The following is a 9187-nucleotide window of genomic DNA, read 5'->3' as shown; positions in this document are numbered from 1 at the left end:
TACAGATTTGTGTGAAGAATCTAGGCCAGTTATTTCGTTCGCAGGCATTGCATAGTTGAAGAAAGACAGATTTCTAAATTAAGAAACGTTTAACATTTCGTTTTCGAACTTTGATCAAAGCAGAGGCTATTGTGGTATTATAAATTAGAATCTAGGTAGGTACATACATGTAATGTTAAAATCCTTTATTTTTTCACAAAGCAAGGTTCGTTATATTTTGTATCTTACGGTAACGTCGTAGGAAGACTTGCGCTAAACCAGAAATATGACTCCTTAGCCCTTCACGCTGGAAAGCTTATCTAGTGCTGGTTCTGCAGTATGCACCTAAAATCTAAAGGTAACGAACTAATTCACCCTGACGAGACGGTGCCTATAATATACGGCGTCTCAAAACGGAATGCACTCGCCAAACGAGATAAACCTCTACTTAAAGTTGATTTTCAACTTAAAATGGCATCATGACATCATATTCACAAAAATATTCGTTTTAATTATTTGTCAATGTCTCCAGTAAATAGGTATATAATATACATATATTATTTATAAAAATATGATACGAATCGAATATCATGGAAAATTCAACTTAACTCTATGATTGACCCAGTTTGTTGTGCTTCCAAATCGATGTAAGAGCGTTCTCAGGAGTCAGGGTGGACGAGGCGGGTAAAAAGTAGCTTTAATTATTAATCATGTAGACTAAGCCTAGGCCGGTTTTTTGCAATTAAAATGATGACGCGAATAAAATAACATCGTGTCTGCAGATCTATCTCGGTTAGTGACGTCCACAAAAACTGGGCGTCTGACTCATCTGAGTCGTTCAACTTACGTACCTACCTACTAAAACTGGAATATCAAGAGAGCAAGTGTTCCCACTACAAGCTTTATACTTTGATAGTAAAGAAGATCCTGTAAAATTTGTATGCGTCTCGAGGAACAAACTGAGGAGAAAAGATAATCCGAAAATACATAATACACCTTTTTAGGCATACCAAATTCTTATTTTGACTGACGATAGTCACTAAACTCGGGGTACCATTGCTGGTATTTATTTTGAAACAGTACTACCTATAACTAATCAAGAAGGTTGTAAAACCTCGCATGAACCCTAACTGCGATTGATTATTGTTTAATGAATAATAATGTAACATGAGAAACCAGATCTTCAGACCCATAAAGTAACACGTAAAGCGGTTCATAACATAGCATGACCAATACCTATTCTGCAATAAGTAGGTCTTTCATAAGTGCCACACTAAACAATACATGCGACATGGTACGGCATGATAACATTTATGAATGACTCCGGCTGTCGTATTTACGCTGATTATAAGTAATTATCTTATTTCCCGTTTGATGACAATTGTGATGGGGGTCAGTCGTATCGTATCTATGACGTCAAATATTATGCCCCCTGGTCATGGATGAGGAAACATGACTTATTGCGACAGAAGTAGCTGGCTTGGTATAAGCGAAAATTACAATCCGTGTTTATTGTTTATCATCATGATATGTTTCAACGAAATCGAACAATTTATTTATTTACTAGGGTTTCCCGCGGCTTCGCACGCGTAAACTATTCGATCTGGTAGTTTCAATTGAAATTCCGGGATTTTACAAAATTCCCCTGGGAAATCCCAAAATTTATATCGTAATCTTCATTGAGATTGTGTTAAGAACAACTGTACAAAATTTCATGACTTAAAACGCAGTGGTTGAAATTCGTTCGAAGGAAAATTTACGTGCGATAATTTTTTACAACTTCAAAAGGGGTTTAACACGTCTTCAGTGCTTTGAAGAGCTGGCTACGGTTTTTAATAATAAAGCACCATGCATTCAGACGCTGGTATTTAGAATTTCTATGTGGTTGCTCTAGTCTTAGTGATAGGCACCGTGAGTGAAGGCCGACCAAAAACAGCCGTAACCCAGGAGAACATATTGATGCTGTACGGCAACTGATCGTCGAAGATCGCCATGCGACATACCGTGAGATAGAAGCTTCGTTAAGCATTTCAGGGACCAGTGTTCAAAATATTTTGCATGATTACTTAGGTGTAAAAAATAATCTCACGCTGAATACCACATTTACTTAGTGAAGACCAAAAAATGGCTCGCGTTAGATGGTGTCGCAAAACTCTGCGGCAATTCAACCGAGGAGACTAAACACGTTTATGGCATTATCAGTGGTGACGAATCTTGGATATAAGCCTATGATTCGGTTTCTAAACAGCAGTCGACTGTTTGGGTGTTCCAAGATGAGCCAAAACCGACCAAAGTAATAGCACTAAGTAATAGCAAAGTATAGCACTTGGAAAAAAAATGGTCGCCACGTTTGTAGTGAAAAATGGCCACGTTGTCACCATCGTGCTCGAAGACCGTAAAACAGTTAATGCTGACTGGTATACCACCTGCTGCTGCTGGTGTTTGCTTACCTGAAGTTATCGGCGAGTTCCGAAAAAATAACCTAAGACGTCGTATAGTACTGCACCACGATAATGCGAGCTCGCATACCGCCCGGCAGACAATTGCGTTTTAAAAAAAAAAAGTCGAAAATCTGGAACACCTCCCGTACAGCCCAGACTTAAGCCCTAATGATTTCTTCACTTCATCAACGGTACCGGACGCCTGAAGAAGCGGTTGAGGCATACAAAACAGCCATTTTGGAGACCCCGACTTCGGACTGGAATAAATGTTTCGAAAACTGGTTCGATCGAATGAAATAGTGTATTACATATCACGGTGATTACTTTGAAAAACAATAAATACCATTTAACTCTTAATATGTCTTTAGTTTTTCCAAACGACAGAACTTAAAAGGCAGATTTAAAAATCTAAAAATATTTTTACTTTTTACCATATTACTTTGCCTGGCTAACTACTTACTGTTTGAAGTCGGTGCCTCATAGAGAGGACATAAAATTTGATGGAACCCTAACAAGTGTTATGGTAGTAAATGTTTGTGCGTTGCCTAGCAACGATTTGTTGATCAACAAATCCGTTCTGCTAATCCATTAGTAAACAAGCATTAGTCATAGTCATTGCAGCCAGACCGTCAGGAGTGAACGGAATGCGCTTTATTTTAGACTGTTCCCAGCCATTGTACGAGCATCAATGCAAACTGCGGTGCAAAACAAGAAAAGCTATCTTAGTCATACCAATAAACTAATACGAAAACTCGTGTACTCGTCGGCTCGTCTGGTTTCTTTATTCTTTTATCTTTATTGTTCTTTATTGTTCAACATCTTAATAAGGGAAAACAAAGGTACATCCTATTATCATTACTAATATTATAAATGCGAAGTGAATATGATTGCTTATTACGCTTTCATGCTTAAAGTACTCAATCCATTGTGATGAAATTTGGTATGGAGATAGTTTGAGACCCTGAGACGGACATAGGATAGTTGTCAGCGGTGCGCATTGAGGGTAGGCAGCACTATCCTGCTGCGATGATTACCATATGTAATCATGATGTGGAACACAATTACAACCATATTTTCGAACATAAGGTGTAATTAAATTATTCTATAAATAATAATATAATAAATCTCCATAAAATTATATTTGGAGTTATTCGATTTTAAGATTTTTCGTAAAAACACCGCCTTCTGACCTAAAAGTGCCAATTGTAAAAAAGTACATATGCATTAGGATAGGATAGCCAATTTTTTTCCTAGTATCTAGTGAGCTAAAAATAACTTCAACAAAAATTATGTTAAATAATTATTAAGGTTTAATAAAAGGTTAATAAATCACAAATCATCATTATTCTTTTGCAAGTTTTTCAAATATACTACGATTATTTTAAAAAAAATGTACGACACTTCGCGTACAATGTAAATAAATAAATGTACGGAACTAAATTCTTCAATTCATAACCTTTCCAAAAAGTACTAAATGTTGACTTCATTTACTAAATTATTGATAATAATAATGATATTAACAGAGCAGGTAGCGCGTGAGCTGAAAGCGTACCTGACCCGAAATTGGTTTGTATTGTATTGTAAAACTTCTCCGTGTTTCCGTGTACTTAACGTCCACGTCTACGTCCCAATTCTTACCGAAGGCAACCTGTCCTAACCTTAACTCTCAGGAGATAGGATAAGTCAATACTGAAGGCAACCAAGTACTCAGAGAAAACAAAAATGCCACAAACAACCGATTTCGGATCAGGCACGCTTTCAGCATACCCGCAACCTGGTCTGTTTTTTTAATTATTGTCAAAAATAAGTGTGACTTAAACTTTGCATAAAAATTTCAGTTTATTAAAAAAAAAACTTTCAAAATAATAATGATGATTTGTGATTTATTAACCTTTTATTTCTAAAACCTTAATAAATTTTTAACATAATTTATTGTTGAAGTAATCTTTAGCTCACTGGCTACTAGGAAAAAAAATTGGCTATCCTAATGAACGTACTTTTTTTACAATTGCCACTTTTATGTCGGAAGACATGTTTTTTCGAACAACTTAAAACTCGAATAACTCCAAAACTATTGATTTTCGACCTCTGGTTGACTGGGTCAAAAAAATTGCAAATAAGCTCTAGAATAACCCCTTACAAGGAATAGGTCGAATTACAGTCACCCTGTATATACTACTGTCTACTGTGTGTACTTAGTTTTTTTTTAGCATTAGAAAGAAGTTAAGCGATCTTGACGTGTCTTTTTATATCACAGCAAATAGTAACAATTAGCAAGGACATATGATCATTTACATGGTTTTGGTATCATACGTAAGAAATAGTTACTTTTTTTTAATCGTTTTTCAATAAAAAGACTCGTCAAGATTGTTTTCCCTTTTTCTAATGCTAAAAAAACGAAGTATAAGTACTTCCTACTACGGTACTACCGTACATTATACATTATGTGCAATATAATACAATACAATTACTCTTTATTGTACACCAGAAATAGTAAGAAAACCATCTCCATCTGTCTTGAATTTTGACACCCACCGTGTTTTACATATACAAATATTTCTGATGATACATGCTCTACCGCCACAGACATTCATCATAATAAGTAGGTACAGTAGAAACTGTCGCTCGAGCTGGAAAGTACTGCAGTGTAAGTTTCAGAGAGCTTAGTCCTTTGAGAACGGCGTAGAGCCGTTGACTGGCCCTGGAGTATTGCGAAAATAGGCCACTGCAGCGGAAGCGGTAGGTTAAGGCAGTGGGCAGAACGCATTACTGATTCATTAGGCCGCTTTCACTCGCATTGGAGCAACTGGAACAATAACCACCCACACAACCCGATACGACATAACAACCCATTGGGGACGGTGAGACCGAAACTCGAAACTAAAAAATTTAGAACTCATGCAAATCAGACAGTTTCAAGTATTGCTTGTGATAGTTGAGTCATAGCATCAGTTAATAATTGCCAACCGTTATGAATCTTTGTCAGTAGCCGAAAATGTCAATGGGTTTTCCTGGACACTCTTCAATATTCATTATTTATAAATATCGGCAGTATAATTTCTGCACACAGCCCACATGTAGGGCAACGCAACATTCATTTTGGTCAAAACCCTTTGGTCAATAACTAGGTCATGTGGCGGTTGATATGTCTATACCATTTCCGCGTCTATACATAATATAGGGTAAGGTAAGCGGAAAACAACAAACCATTGAGTTCTGCGTTGTGCAATGAGCGTCCGGTGAGATTTCAACAGCACAATGTTAGGAACTAAGAATTTCGACATAAGCTCCCACTCATGCTCACGACTACCATCACTACCGAATCTGGGTGATCTTTATGAGCTGACTTGTTATTGGTGTACTAATGGAAGGATTAAATGTAACTTAATGTATACAGTAACATGATGATACACATATTTTGAACTGACTGACTCTACTTGGCTGTTAATAGACAATGTATTGACAAACCCTCCGCCTCAGACTTAATTGTTCGTCGGCTGATTATGTTTGAAACAGTCGAATGTTATATATATGTAGGTAGAGTATCACAGAAGAAACAAGTCCACTCGACCCACACATCCTATCCGGCGAGGTGATATCAATAATATTCATAGATCTAATCAATCATGTTCAATAACACAATTGGGAGACCGAATGTAATGTTTGTCAGAACGATCGTTTAACATAATAACTCTTTTTTCTCAGAATTCAATAACAGTTCAGAATTGTTATAGTTTTCTATAGGATGACCATTTTAAAATTTCAGAAAACTATAAGGTTTCAGTGGGAACAAAATTATGACACACGATGATTCGGAGAAAAATTACGGTATGACTAGCGAAGAGTATGCGAACTTTGGTTCTTCCCAATTTTTAACTCTACTTGACCAAAGTAACATAAAATAAATAGTCTACCATAGGGCAAGTTTTTTTAGTCGTCGGTATTCTTTTAAACTACTTATAGAATACAAGGACGAGTTTATAGTAGTTTACTAAATGGGGTATGGTTTTTGCTGCATATAGGTATAGCTGACGGAGAGGGGAGCGGGGCAATGTGTTCATAAGACTTGTAGTATTACTTATTCTGTGATAAGACTATTATCAAGAGCGTTAGCGAACGATTTTACCACAAAAAAATGATGATTTTGTTTTCATTACCTTCGCTTTCCCATTTGATAATCCAGATAATCAAGAACGGTTGCAATACTGATCACCTGTCTGCACTAATAAAATATCATCAGACTGTCGCTTTCTAACACATGGTTCAAGCACGACGATCGATAGCACGTGCTCGAACACTATTTTATTAATCCGGCCCATTGTGTTCCTTGCTTAAAGGACATTTGATTGCAATCCGTGTTATGAGTCAGAGGAAATAATGGAAGTGAGCGAAGCAGTACGGAAACGTCTGCGGCGGGGTGGGGTGCGCAGTCGAGTTTGTCGACCTTCACTTCACCACCCATAGCCATGAATCTTTTAGAACTGACGGTTGGGAAAAGGGTAGGGTTGTTTGTTATTAGATTGAGGAGAACTTGTTCAATCGAATTTGATCGGGACAGGATTCGGTGGTTATATGTAGGTATTGCAATATTTGCAATATTTATTATACTGATCTGGAGTATCTTGTAAGTGAGGAAGGGAAGGATTCAAATCAATAAAGGAACAAGTGTGAAAGTCAATGAACCATTCTTGATTGAATATTAAATCCCCACACTTCTTGCTCGCTTATCCTGCCGTGAAGCAGCAGTGCTTGCACTGTTGTGTTTCGCCGTGGAGAGTAAGACAGCCGGTGAAATTACTGGCACATGAGGTATCCCCTCTTAGGCCTCTAGGTTGGCAACGCATCTGCAATACCCCTGGTCTTGCAGATGTTTATGGGCGGTGGTGATCTCTTACCATCAGGAGACCCACTTGCTCGTTTGCCATCCAGTCGAAAAAAAAAAACTATCATTAACACATTTGCAGCATTAAAACATTTGCATGGTGTTTGAAATAAATGATTAATATTTTTTGTCACGTATATGTTTATGTATTTTGCATGTCCGTTCATAGATGGCTAGTAAGGTTTTGTGTTATGTTTATCAAAAGGGTTTAAAATGGCAGTTAGAGAGATCTTTAGCAAAGGGACAATAAAAGCTAGGAGGTGGCTTTAAAATGTTAGTTTTTAAAAACATACTTTCATTTATAGACAACGAGGGTTTTCCGACAGGCGAAATATCGCTAGATGGCGTTAGTATCGTGAGGTCCGTTTGACATTTGCGTCATGTTTGTGATTGGTTAAATAACTAAAACTAAACTAAACTAAAAGCGCTAATCGCAAGCAAGACTGAAACGTCAAACGAATCTCACGATACTAACGCCATCTAGCGATATTTCGCCTGTCGGAAAACCCTCATTGTAAGGTGACAGAATTATTCCAGGCAAGTAAGAGCCTAATGTTTTAGTTAAGCCATATGTTCGTTTACTAAGTTACGTAGAGCCGGGTTCGATTCCTGGAGTATAGCTTTATCTTTCCACGTTTTTTTTAATCTACGGTATATTTTAGTTTAGTTACGGTACCTATATTTACAAATCCCACAAACTAACACAACAATCCTCTTCACAAATTATGTTTTATCTGTTTCTTTCATTTTATTTTGTTATCATATACTTTTGGCTTTGTGAATAAATATTCTTTTATTACAAAAATAAAAATGATGTAATATATACTAAAATAAAATTCCTTAACTACTCCCGAGTGGAACTTAAGAATTACGCTAAGCCGGATGAGCACGCAATAAATAACTGTCATAGGTACCAAACTTGAACAGTTAATAAGGATATCGAACCGTCATAGCAGAAGTGATACCCGCCGTATTTGCCACGGTTTTTTTTTGCAAATTTAGATTAGATACAGCTTATTTTAAACACGATGCGTTCTAAGGTTTCATCTGTCTGTGGTCGTGTCGTGGTCAGATCACGCAGCACGCAGCCGCTGTGAGTCAGCGGCGCGGCCGCAACCTTGCGTCACAACCAATATTACAGTAGTTCAACTAAGTACAACCAAGCGAATGCGCGCCCGCATAATATGTATTTACGCATAGTACACAGTTTTTATCGTTTGTTCGAAGTAGAACTACTGTTGTAATATTATGTTCTGCGATAGCGCCGCGTGGACACTCGATATCTTTTATGACCACAGCTCGTTGTGTTGTATACGATAGGCACAATCGATCGGCAAGCTTATTGCTGCCACCATGCAGCTACCAAGCGAGATGTTAATGAATGTGGTTGCATCGCTCACCCTTACAAGGACTAAGAACCGGTTGTATTCATAAAGATTTGTAAAAGTGTAACGTATACCCACATCAGCCACTATTTATAAGTAACCCTCGGAACACTAACCAGTGACCATCTACGCAACCCATAAACCCGATATGGTTATGTATGGTATACATACATATTTACAACGTAGGTAGTGCAGCTGCAGTAACACGTAATTTGTGAGTACTTCACACAGATCACTTCGCAGCACAGACGACATATGTAAAACTCTAGATTAGTATTGGTTTGCATACCAAACGTTAATGACATAGTATCTTCAGTTATGTTATGGGATGGCGACGAGACAAATTGGCAAGTTGGTAGTAGTAGCTTTTGTGAATGATCACGGACGGAGTCATCGTTAGTATGGGCTTAGGCTAAGTAAGTAATAAAATCTCAGGATGCACACTTTAACGCAATCCCAGACCTCTATATTATAAATATGCCTCCGTAAATGCTTATAAC

Source organism: Choristoneura fumiferana, chromosome 6 (assembly GCF_025370935.1).
Source record: "Choristoneura fumiferana chromosome 6, NRCan_CFum_1, whole genome shotgun sequence".
Classification (NCBI taxonomy): Eukaryota; Metazoa; Arthropoda; class Insecta; order Lepidoptera; family Tortricidae; genus Choristoneura; species Choristoneura fumiferana.
Note: the sequence above shows the minus strand (reverse complement) of the source record.